Raw genomic sequence first — 13,078 nt, 5'->3', positions numbered from 1 at the left:
CACTCCACCCCTTTTCCCCAGTCTCTCTCCATCTTTCATGTCGGGTCCATCAGGTCCTGCAAGGGCACAATCATGTCACCTTGGAGCCTTTTCTTCTCCAGGCTGAACAATCCCAGCTCTCTTGGTCTTTTTTTTTTCCACAGGGAAGGTGCTCCAGCCTTCCCAAATGGGAAGACCACTTTTTGTGGATCACTCCAACAGCTCCACGACCTTCCTGTGCTGAGGAACCCGGAGCTGGACACAAAATCCAGGTGGGATCTCAGAGTGGATGGAGGAAGCACCTCCCTCAACCTGCTGCCCACACTGGCACAGGTTTCCCAGAGCAGTTGTGGGCTCCCCATCCCTGGAATTGCTCCAGGCCAGGTTGGAACACCGAGATTCCCCTGAAGGATCATGGAAAGGCTCTTCCAGCTCCATGGCCTGTCCTCCAAAATCAGCTCCTCAGATCAATCTGGGCAAGGATTTCATTCCCTCTCTGCTTTGCAAAGTCCAAACCAACTCGGCTTCCCTCAGAAAAAAAAAAAAAAGCCTGTCCCCAAATTATGATTTATAACCAAGTAAATTGATTTCATCTTTAAATCCATGTTGAATCGGAGGGAGGGTCGTAGTAGAAAACAAACATTTTCCTGCAACAATAACGAGGGCCTCGTTATGGTAATTGCAACATAATTTGCTCCATCAATCACAGGGTGGTGTGGGTTTGCTTCTTTTTTTTTTTTTCCCCTTCCAAAAAAAAATAAAAAAAGAAATTTCTAGAAAGCCACGCAAAACACAAAACAAAACAAACAAACAAACAGCAAAAAAAAAAAAAAACCCTCACGAATTTTTAGCCAAATGTTTGTCTGTTGTTAATTAGAAGAATCTGGATTTTTTTGGGGCTGACTTATGGCTCTTTCCACAGGGAATAACAAACCAGATGCCCCTTAACCAGGACTAACCTGCCAAAGTTATGGTTTTGTTTTGTTTTTTTTTTTGTTTGTTTGAGGCACTCCCTGCATCTGCTTTGCAGATTAAGAGAGAGAGAGAAAAACACCAAGAAAACTATTTTATTCCTGGTTTTTTAATGACTTTTTGATTATTTAATAGCCCAGAGGAACAGCATAATAGCTAAAAACTCAGGTGAAAGTGATGGGTGAGTTTGCTAACTGTAAACTTTTGAAATGTGAAAAATCTGGAAAATATCAGACTTTTCTATTCCTCTTAGTCTTTTCTCCAGCCTGATTTTGTGCCTTGACAGAATTCCTACAAAATGCTTCGCATACATTAAGTTCCGACTGTTTGTGCTCCTTAAAAATGGCAAAATTATATATTGTTCTTTCAAATTTTGTTCCTTTTGAGTCCAGCTGAAGGAGACTCTGGGCTGGACTTTTCCCCTGTGACACAGTTCTTTCCCACAGGGAAAGATTCTTTTGTTCCATTTGTCCAAGGGAGGAATTGCAACACCACTTTAAAAAAAAATAAATTAAAAAAATAATAAATCTGATTTTATAAAACTGGTTTTCAGCATCACCAGCTCATGACAATCCAAGGAGAATAGTCCTGGAAGCTGAGTTGGGAGTGGTATTTATGGGAATGGAAGTTGACCATCTAAAGATAAAGGGGCACTTCCTAAATACATCCCTGGAGCAAAGAAAGGTGCAGCCTTTCATTTTTGGGAGGAGCTCCTTTGGATGAAGAGGTTTTCATTCCCTCAATAACATTCCTGGCTCGGCTTCCTGGGATTCTGGGAAGAGTCCAGAGTGGGTCTCTTCCTGCAGGATACCCCTTGATGTTTCCATGAGACTACCTGGTGATCCCATGGGATTACCTGGTGACCCCAGGTCATTATCTGGTGATTCCATGGGATTACCTGGTGATCCCATGGGATTATCATCTGGTAATCCCACATGATTACCTGGTGATTCCATGTGATCATCTGGTGATTCCATGTGATTATCTTGTAATTCCATGGGATTACCTGGTGATTCCATGGGATTACCTGGTGATTCCACGTGATCATCTGGTGATTCCATGTCATTATCATCTGGTGATTCCCATGTGATTATCTTGTGATTCCACGTCATTATCATCTGGTGATTCCCATGTGATTGTCTCGTGATTCCATGGGATTACCTGGTGATCCCATGTGATTATCTGGTGATCCCATGGGATTATCATCTGGTGATCCCAAGTGATTATCTGGTGATTCCATGTGATTATCTGGTGATCCCAAGTGATTACCTGGTGATCCCCCTCTCTCCCAGTCAGGGACCAACATCCCAATCCAGAAACACCTCCCAGAGAAAAGAGTCAAGGACTCAAAGCAATCCTGGAAATTCCAACTGGCAATTTGGAAAACCGCTGTGAGGATCTCAGGGAAGGGAATTTCCCTGGAATATGCTGAGGGAATATGAAAGGCTGGCTGTGAAAGGGTGATGGTGATCCCACCAAAAAAGACCCTGGAATTACGCCTGAGTGTATTTATTTTATCTTTATTTTTTTAAACAAGGATTTCACCAATCCAAGCCGGGCCATTCCACTGCCGTGCCTGGGAGGCCTCGGGAAGCCCAAGGAAAAGGATGCAAAGCAGGAGGGAGGAAGATCTTTTGCCATCCCATCGTTTCCCCAACTCCCAGAGCCTAATGGGAATAATTGAATTTCCCTCTCACTCTCAGAGAAACAATGAAAAACTTTGATATGTGGCTGGTGGAGCACATTTAATGTGCTTTTCAAAGACAGGCACGTCCAGGGACATTTGGGAGTGTTTCTGCTCTCCCTAAAAAAAAAAAGGGAATTGTGGAAAGGCACAAACAAGTGGTTATTTGACCTACTAAACACAGAAGGAATTGTTCTCCCCGAGCCATCTTTTATTTTGTGTGTGGTTTCTCTGGTGTCTGATAATACCTTGGAGTAATTTGCACTAATTTAAGTGTCTCCTTGGCATTGCCACGGAATTCTGGGGGAACTTAATATCTTGGAATCCTCCCTCAAGTTCTATTTCAAAAGGCTTCAGTGAGGATTGTCTGGTTTCCTTAGAAAACCAGGCTAAAAACACCATTAAAAGTGAATTTATTGTATGTTTACTATTGCAGCCAAGGTGCTTTACCAGTTTAGAACCTGTATAAACACAGTGCTTCATATTTTTTATATATTTTATATATTTTTATATATTTTTTCACAGGTTGATGTACTAACCATGCACCTTTACAAGATGTTTCCCCTGTCCTCAGTTATTAACAGAATTTTCCAGGCTGTAAATTGATATCTGGAATCATTTTAAGAAAACTCAATGATTTATAAACTAATGTGACGTTTACAAGAGGCTTCCTAAATTTGAGGTATATCTTGAATTTCCTCCCCTCAGAGAGGAAAAAAAGGTGTAGCCCAAGAAATCTGCAAAATCTCAGAGTTGGTAAAATGTAAAAATCTTTGCAAAATGTCTCAATTTTGAGGATTAATAATTATATCCTCTGCTTGGGAATTTTTTACGGTGGTAATAATTATGTGTGTAATAAGTAATACTTATAATAATTACAGATGAGTCTCTTAAAACGTTTTTTGGAGGTGGAAAAAGAGCAGGTTTAAAAATGTGATTTTTTTTAATTGAATCAACTGATTTCTTCTAATTAATACTCGCCATAGATAAGAAATATCTGCTTTATTTTGCGTTATAGAGAGCAAATAACCCTTCTGACGACCAGCTCAGAAGGATCAAACTCACAACTGCCTCTGAACACGTGACAGATTTTAGTGAAGTCACAAAAAATCAGCTGAAAAATCAACTTGTTTTGTCTTTATTTTGAAACAGGATCTTCGTAATCCCAAAACTAAGCCACATAAAATTGATAGAACTGTGATGCTCTTCGTGGCAGTCATGGGATAGAAGGGGTTAGTCGATTAACAGGCTAATTAAGCAATAATTAAGTATAATTTGGGCCCACGTGATCTTAATCATCTTTATTTCGTCACGGCCGTGCAGGAGTTTATGGGTTTCTGTGTTTTCTAGGACAGAAATAGGACCTGTCTTCTGAAGTAGGGTTGTTTCACCACAAGGATGTTCAGCCTGGAGAAGAGAAGGCTCCAGGGAGACCTTGGAGCTGCTTCCAGGGCCTAAAGGGGCTCCAGGAGAGCTGGAGAGGGACTGGGGACAAGGGATGGAGGGACAGGACACAGGGAATGGCTTCCCAGTGCCAGAGGGCAGGGAGAGATGGGATGCTGGGAAGGAATTCCTGGCTGTGAGGGTGAGGAGGGGCTAGGATAGAATTCCCAGAGAAACCGTGGCTGCCCCTGGATCCCTGGAAGTGTCCAAGGCCAGGCTGGACGGGGCTTGGAGCAACCTGGGCTGGTGGAAGGGTATTTCGGACCTGAAGACGAAAAATGTCCTTTGCCCCGCTGGAAAATGGGGAGAGTTGGTGAAGAGCCAGCTGGGGAGAGTTCCTGGGATGATCCTGAGATCATCCATAGCCCAGGGAAATTTTTAAGAGGAGAAGCAGCAGCAGCTGCAGGTCAGGCCTAGAGAGACTTTTTCTGAGGATCTGGAGGGACAGGAGGGGGGCAACGGTTTTAAACTGAAAGAGAGGAGGTTTGGATGGGATATTGGGATGGAATTCTTCCCTGGGAGGGTGGGGAGGGGTTGGGATAGAATTCCCAGAGAATCCGTGGCTGCCCCTGGATCCCTGGAAGTGTCCAAGGCCAGGTTGGACAGGGCTTGGAGCAACCTGGGCTGGTGGAAGGTGTCCCTGCCCATGGCAGGGGTGGCACTGGATGATCTTCAAGATCCCTTCCAACCCAAACCATTCCATCATCCCAAGAAAAGCTGGTTTGCAAAATCTCTTCCAGAGGGTCAGAGAAATCCTTGGAAGAGGAGAAAGATTTTTATATCTGCTGAGAGGGAAAAACCAGGGGAAAACAGGCCAGGCTCCTGTTCTTCCACGGAATAACGGGCTCAGTTTAACCTGTCACTGAGATAAGTGTGCCTTGAACAAAAACTGGTCGTGATGAAGCCCAGAGAGGATTCAAGCTGAGGGATCCCAGTTCTCCTTGGAAAAGACATGGGTCCTGCAGACCCCTCCTTTCCTTGGATTGCACAACTGTCCAGGGACAGATGCTTGGAGACAACCATTGTGTGAGGGACACGAGGAACACGCTGTCACAGGACATCTTCAGCCCTGGGGCTGCAGCTCCAAGGGCAGGGCTCCCTGGCACGTCTTGCCCAGATTTTCAGGCTCTACTTTGTTTTTGTTCTCATCAGTTTTCTCCTACAAACATTTGGGACAAAAGAAAAAAAAAGAAATGAAGCCACGGGAGCTGAAGCTGCGCGATCTGAAGGACCAGTTACAGCTTTCAAAGCAGTGTTTCGTCACCAAAAAGGAGCTGAGTCCTCAAAGGGCCTAAAAACTGGTCAAAAGGGAAGGTGGATCTGTTTAGTGTGAATTTAAGGAGAGGTTTCCCAGAAAAACTGTGGATTCCCCATCCCTGGAAGTGTCCAAGGCCAGGTTGGGTGGGGCTCAGAGCAACCTGGGCTACTGGGAGGTGTCCCTGCCCATGAGATGATTTTTAAGGTCCCTTCCAACCCAAACCAATCTGTGATTCTGATTCTAATGATGGCTAAGTACCAAATCCTGCTCTGTGTGGGTGTCTGTGGTTTTTTTTTTAAATCCAGAGGGCAAACAACCTCCCAGCCTGAGGAAAATCCTCGCAGGGAACGAAGATGATCCAATGCTGAGAGGGGTGTTATTGTACAAACAACGGGGACACAGAGGGGCAGAATTAAAACTGACAGAAATAATGGGTTGCTTTGTGTGTAAAGACGTTTCTGCAGCTGCAGAGTCACAGGAGATGTCCCTTGTCCTGCTAAAGAGGACACAGGGCTTCAGCCCCTTCAACCTGAACACGAGGAGGGATCGTTTCGGAGCCTGCTGCACACTTTGGATTCTTTCTGCTAGAGCTGTATTGGATTTCTCCTGCCTCTCGTGGTGACTCTGCCACAGCAGAGAGAAAATCTATAGGAAGCAGAGGTATAAGAAGGGGGGACACCACTGGCAGGACGTGCTGGGGTGGGATGGACCCCTGCAGAACCTCTGGAGACGGCGCCGTTTGCTCACGCTCGGCTGCAGCTTCTCAGCAAGACTTTGGACCAGTCCCGAAAAAACCTGACCAGGTTCATGTAGAACCATCCCAAACAAATATTAAGAAGATAAAAACAGCTGTCTTGTGATTTTTGGCTTCTTTCCCTTCCTTTTTCTGTCTCTTTTCCCAATTCTCGGACGTGTTTCTGGTGGTTGTCCAGCAATTCATTCGTCACATCTGCTCGTCCTTCATCTGCCTGATGGTTCCCTGTTCTTTCCCTTTCCTCTTACACTCCTTTCTCTTTTTATATTTTGCTCCATGTTCCCCCTCTGAATTTCTGATTTTCCTTCATTTTTATTCCATTTCTACCTCTGTATTTATTCTTTCTTTTTTTTCCCTAGGCTTGGCCTCTCCATGATTTCCTGTCATCTGAAGGCAGAGTTTCAGCTGATAAAAGTTTCCACGGAGGTCCTTCCCCTTCCAGAATTCTTTGCTCACTCTTCCTGAGAAGTCACCTTTTCAAATTCCTTAGAAACATCAAGGAAATTCTCCTTCCCTGAGATGTGTTCAGCCACCTCCCAGATAAATGTGATTTGCTGGGTTCTGCCCTGTGTTCCAGAGAAAGAAAATCGAGCAGGGAACAGTTTGCTCCTGTTTCTTATTCTGTGTAGGATTGGCAGCCTGAACCCTGATAAATTTAGGGCAGCATTTTGCTTGCTTTGCAAAACTCCAGAGTAGTTTCAAAGGGAAAAAAAATGGCTCAGGGCTTCAGGTGGGATTTATCATCTCTCTGCATCATCATTGAAATGCTTCCTGAGCTACTTGATTATCTCTGCAAGGAGATAATTCTTCCTTGGCTTTGTCCAGCTGCCTTTTGGGATGGCCTCTCTTTCCCTATGAATTGTCTACAGGCAATTTAAGGATCTCAGTCTGCACCACAGAGGGTTTTTACCCAATTTCTCTCAACTTGTCTGCAGAACTTCTTCCCTTTGACTGCACCTGAGACAGACCTGTCTGTACACAGGATAATTTCTGTGGCACCTGAAGTACAAGTTGAACCCATTGTACAAGTGCTGGGAACAGAGAGCTGGTTATTATAGCAATAAAAATGCAAAATTGGTCTTGAGAAATAGTTTGTTTCAGAGCTCAGGAGCAGCTGATTCACAGCACAATTGGGTACAAAAGCAAATTAGATAAAAGCAAAAAAAACAAGAACTCTGATGTAAAATAATTCAGTGCTCTGTTGGCCTTCAACGTTGGCTTTCAGTTCTTCCAGTGCTTTCCAGAGTTATTTCAAAAGATAATAATGAATGAAGTAATTGTTGGTATCACCTGAATTTTGGGCCCTTTGTCCCTCAGCGTTCCCTTTTGTGGAATTAATTCCTTTAATTCTTAAAGGAATTATTGTGGGGCTGTGAGGGTGGGGAAGGGCCTGGAGGGGCCTCTTTGGGGCGTTTGGAAATAGTCTCTCCATCTTTCCTGCCGGGTCCATCAGGTCCTGGAAGGCCACAGTCAGGGCCAGGGGGGACTGTTGGGGTGTCCTGGGCAAGAGTCAGATTTGGATGATCCTTGGGGGTCCCTCCCAGCTCAGGATCTTCCCTGATTCCGTGATAAGTCGAGGAGAAGGTTTGGAAACTTTCTGGGTCCTGTGTGGTCAGTGCTCCTTCCCACACCTCAACCAGGATCAAGGCTCAGCTGCCTCCAAAGCCTAAAGCAGTTTTTTGGATCATTCCTTTGTATAAATCAGAGTCACCCCAGACCCTGAGGTGAAATCCCTGTGATCCAGGAGGTGGAGCTGGAACTACCAAAGCCTTGGTGTGGGAACAGCCACTTGCCTGGAACAAAAAATGCCCATTATTGAGGAAAATCCAGGGTGTAAGTCTGCCCTCAAAAGAATTATCATGGAATCACAGAACATCCTTGTAGTGGTTTGTCCCAACTGACACAATCCCGAGCTGGAAGGACCCCCAAGGATCACCCAGTCCAAGCCCTGGCCCTGCCCAGGACACCCCAACAATCCCTCCTGTCCCTCAGAGCGTTGTCCAAACCCTCCTGGAGCTCCGGCAGCCTTGGGGCCGTGCCCACAGCCCTGGGGAGCCTGGGCAGTGCCAGAGTGCTTCCTCAGCATCCCCACACCTTTCCCACTCGAAAATAAAACCAAACAAACCCCCCAAAAACCCCAACTCAAATGTTCATCTGGTTTGGCTTCTTCCCTCTTTTTATCATTGGATGGGGCTTGGAGCAACCTGGGACAGTGGAAGGTGTCCCTTCCCATGGCAGGGGATGGGACTGGATGGGCTTTGAGATCCATCCCAACCCAAGCCATCCTGGGATTCCATGATCCTTTCCTTAGGAAATGAGGCCAAAATCTTCTCGCCCAGTTCCTGCTCTCCCACCCCACAAAGTACTGCCACACCCTTTTTCTGCCCTTAACCTCCCCCCCACCCCACCCAGGAACTTCCCTTCCAGCCTGTGCTCCAGGGAATGTTGTGCTCCCTGTGCCAACCCTCTGTTGAACCCCCACACTGGCTCCTATTCCCTGTTCCATGCCAGCTCCTTGTCCACACTGTGCTGATGGGAAGAGGCCTCTCCCTCATTCTTGTGGCATCCCAGAACACCCTGAGCTGGGAGGGACCCCCCAGGATCATCCAGTCCAACCCTGGCCCTGCCCAGGACACCCCAACAATCCCTGGGAGCATTATCCAAACCCTCCTGGAGCTCTGGCAGCCTTGGGGCCGTGCCCACTGCCCTGGGGAGCCTGGGCAGTGCCCACCACCCTCAAGGAAAGTTCTGGAAGAGGAATCTGAGCACAGATTTTGCCTTCCTTTGCTGCCCTTTGAGAGCACGTGGAGCCTGCAGCGCTTCCCTGAGTGGAAACATCACCTTCCCGGAGGGAATTTTTGTTTCTTCCAAAACATTTTCATCTCCAGTGACCTGACATTATCCATGTCTTCATGTGCAGAAATTAAACCACCAGGAGGACAGCAAAGTGCCCTCAGTGCTGGTGCTCTGCCCTTCCTCTTGCTTTGGTCTCTCTGGCAGGGATCAGTTTATCCCTGGTTTGGTTTTTATTTTTTGGACAATATCCTGCAACTGCAGATTTCCTCTGGATTTTATTGTGTTGGAAGATGGACTTCCCATATGTAGTAAATGAGCGTCATTGCTGATAAAACTCCTTCTTGGGAAATGAAATTAATTTGGGTTTGTTTTTTTTTTTTAACTTTATTGTGCCAATTAAGACAGTTTCCATCTTTCCAACTGAGAGGTTTCATCCATATTTCATCTCTATTTCATCCAGAGCATCTAAACTCTGAGCAAGTGTATCTAGGCTTGGGTTTTAGGGGTTTCTAAAGGATTTTTGGGGTGTGGGTGAACCAGGGTTAGATTTTGCTCCTTCCTGGGGCTTTATGGGGTCACTCTTGTGTAACTCAGAGCAGGATTTGGCCTCACACGTGGGTGTAAGTTCATTATAAATTAGAACCTGATACAACATGTAACCATTGCAAAGGGTCTGTGAGGAGACCAGAGCAGTTTTAGTGCCAAGCCTGGGCTGATTTCCCATCTGGTTGATCACCTCAGGCTTCTCTGCAGCAAATAAAAGAAATGGAAAAGTGAGATTTGGACGTTTGTTGCTGAGGATTGGGCTCTTGTGTTTGCACAGAAATGCTCCTGCAAACTCTCTGCCAGCTGGGCTTGGCTTTAGGGACATCCAGGCATCGCTTTTGGTGCCTCTATTCCGTGGTGAATAAGGGGGAAAAAGAGCTTTCCAGCTCTAAAGTTTATTTTCAAGTCCTTTCCTTACTTGCTGACCACTCCTTCTGCTGGGAAAGGGGGGGGGACACAGAGGATTCCCTGCCCTTGACAGGGGTTGGGACTAGCTGGTCTTTAAGTTCCCTTCCAACCCAAACCATTCCATGATTTTCTGCCTTTGGTGAAGGCCAGACTTCAGAAGAAGTGTTTGGTTCCCATGAACACCCATTTTTGGTGGTCGTGCTTTGAATCTTGACCCAGTTTGGGCTGGGAAATCTTCCCGGGAAGCCCAGACCATCCGTGCCAATTAAACCTTTTATCCATGGAGACACTTGGAAAGGAGTTATTCCATCTCCTTGTGCCAGGGATTTCTGGGGTGGAGAGAAATCTGCCTCCTCCTGTCACTGATTTGTTCTTTGTGGTGTCGTAACGGTGAGAGAAAAAGAGACCTGGGAAAGCTTTAAACTGGCCTCGAATTCCCTGAAAAACAGAGAATATTTTAGGGAGATAAAAAGAAACACCTGGAATTCTTCTGGCAAACAAGCCAACAGAACACCCCCAGCATTCCAGGCGGCTCAGCTGCAGCTCCGTGGAAATCCAAAGGAACTCGGAAATCCAAAGGAACTCTGAGCTCCATCCCAGAGCTCCAGCAGGAGCCAGGGCGCTTCCAAAGAGAAGGACTGGCATTTTCTGGGAAAGGTTTGCACGTCCTTCACGTGGGAAATGAGGGTTCAGCCCCCTCAGACACGGGCAGGGCCGGAGTGTGGACAGGAAAAGAAACATCTTGGGGTGATTCCCGTGCAACTGGGGGATATACACATATTTTTGGGGGGATTTAGGAGCCCTTCCTGATGAGATCAGACAGGGAACTCCCCCAAAGTGTGTGAAGAGTGACAAAGTGACAAGTTTGTGCCCAGAGTTAGTGCAGGGTCTGAGTTCTCAGCATCAGTGAGGTCCCAAAACTTCCTTCCCATCCCCAGGCCTTGCTCTGCTCCCCGACGCTGTTCTGACCCTTCTTCTGCTTCTCTTTGGGGTTTTTTTTTAACGTGTTTTCACTTTAAAAGTATTAAGAGTGACTTGGCAAAATGGTTTGGCTTCAACTAAGGGCTACAAGGGCTAAATTCAGATTTTATTGTGCCCAGACTTCCCAAGCAAGGGTCCCTGGGCGGTAAGAGATGAACCTCGAGGAGCTTGAGCTCTTTAAATCACAAAATTTGGGATTTGGGAGGGGGAAACCATCTCAAAACCACCTCAGTGGGTGCTGATAACACCAAGGTTGTGGGTTTGATCCCGATATGGACCATTCACTTACGAGCTGGACTCAATGATCCTTGTGGGTCCCTTGGAATTCGGAATTTTTGGGATTCTGGGATCATTCCCCGTTTATTTCTGCAAGGAACTGGTGAATTAAAAACTGGTGAATTAAAAGACTTGGATGTGAGGGGGAAAACTCTTCCTAAAGCTGCACTGGCACAAACTCATGCCCTGCATGCACCAGGTAATGACAAAATTGAGGTGTTTTCAGGTGACAAATCCTTCCTCTTGTCCCCTCATCTTTTCCTTCCTGTCCTGTGGGTAGTGATTTTTTAATGCCTGTTTTGTTATATTTTTTTTATAACCTATATTTATAACCATATATTTTATAACCGTATTTTTGTTATAACCTATTTTTTTTAACATTTTTTCCCCCCACTGGCCTTTTATTTCTCCTCAGTTTCACCCAGCAAGACACATATTTAACAATATCCAAGTCCACCACTCGATGCCGGGAAGGTGAATTTATTCAGGATGTGATGGAGGATCCTCTTGGGCCACAACTAACGGGAATAACCAAGCCCTGGGAATCGGGAGACGCTTGAACTTATTCCCAAACCCGGGAAATCTGGATTATTTCCTATTGCCTGTCAATCAGCCCGTGGGCTGGACAATTTGAGCTCCCAAACCTGCCATTCCAAGAGCTCTTTGCCGACCACTGACTCATTCCCAGGCCTTGTTTTCCTTTTTTTTCCTGAGCATTCCCACAGCCTTCGTGAAGTGTCACGTCAAAAACACCCGATTCCTTCGGCCAAAAACACAAACAAGCCCCAAATAAGGACCAAAAAAATAAATTAATAATAATAAAGAAAAAGGTGGAAGGAAAAAAATAAAAAAAAAAGGAATATTTTGACTGTCCCAAAGTGAAACTGTCTCAGTTTCACTTAATAAAAGGAATATTTTGACTGTCCCATTTTGGAAATTCCCAGCAACAAACTCGGTTCCGAGTGGGCCTGAATTTTGATTTTAAATCAAATGGAGTCGTTTGAGTTGTTTCCCTTTTGGATTAAATGAAACCTCTCTCTTGGCTTCCAGTGTTTTCCACCCTCGGTATTTTGGTTCCCTGGGAATAAATAAAGGGAAAAGTTCCTATTTCTGGTTGATCTGAAGCAATGGGAGGGTTTAATTATGACCTGCTAATTAAGTGAAGTGTCAGGGATAAGCTGCCATTCCTGCCTGTTTTCCCAGGGGATGAAGCATTTCACAGGCCCACAGAACTAGAAAAAAATCCCCTTTATTCCAGCCTGACATTCCCAGGCATCCAATTCTTGTCTCCCGAGGCTTACACAGTTTATATTTGATTTTTAACGTAATTATTAAATGACCTTCTAGTTGGGTTTTTCATCTTTGCCTGTCTCAGTTTGGTAAAAAAGCAAATCGTTCTCCTGGCTGGGAATTCTCGCCATCACTTTGCCAATAATCCCAGGAATTTCACATCCTAAAGAATAAATAAAGAGACGTTTTTAAGCTCCCATACGAGGCACAAAGGGTCAGTCATATGTTGAGGTGCTTCCATTATTTTTAGGAACTGCCGTAAATCGAATTATTAACGGGCAGAGGGAGGACAGATGTTCTTTTTTATCCTGAATTTTTTGATCACCGCTGGAATCAGAAACCACATTTTGCTTTTTGGGGAAAGTTTTCCTCCTCAGGTCCATGTTTTCCACGTTGTCCTCGCAGTGTCCTGGTTTTTGAGGATTCCCATTCCAAGGGCTGGTTGAGCATGGGTTGGAATTATGGGGCAATTAGTAGAGGTTTGTTTTATATTTTTAAATAATTAGGAGAATTTTCTTGTTCTTCCAGGTGTCTTCAAACCTCCTTTGTATCCTTGTGAAGAGTCCTCAGCACCCAAAGCAATCTAAATTATAATCTTGATAAATATAACATATTTATAATGTCTATATTGACATATATTACATATTTATACCTATTTTATAGTAATATATAAATTTATTTATGTGGTATT

This window comes from Pipra filicauda, unplaced genomic scaffold, assembly GCF_003945595.2.
Source record: "Pipra filicauda isolate LSUMZ 115617 unplaced genomic scaffold, ASM394559v2 scaffold780_size116387_pilon, whole genome shotgun sequence".
NCBI lineage: Eukaryota > Metazoa > Chordata > Aves > Passeriformes > Pipridae > Pipra > Pipra filicauda.
Note: the sequence above shows the minus strand (reverse complement) of the source record.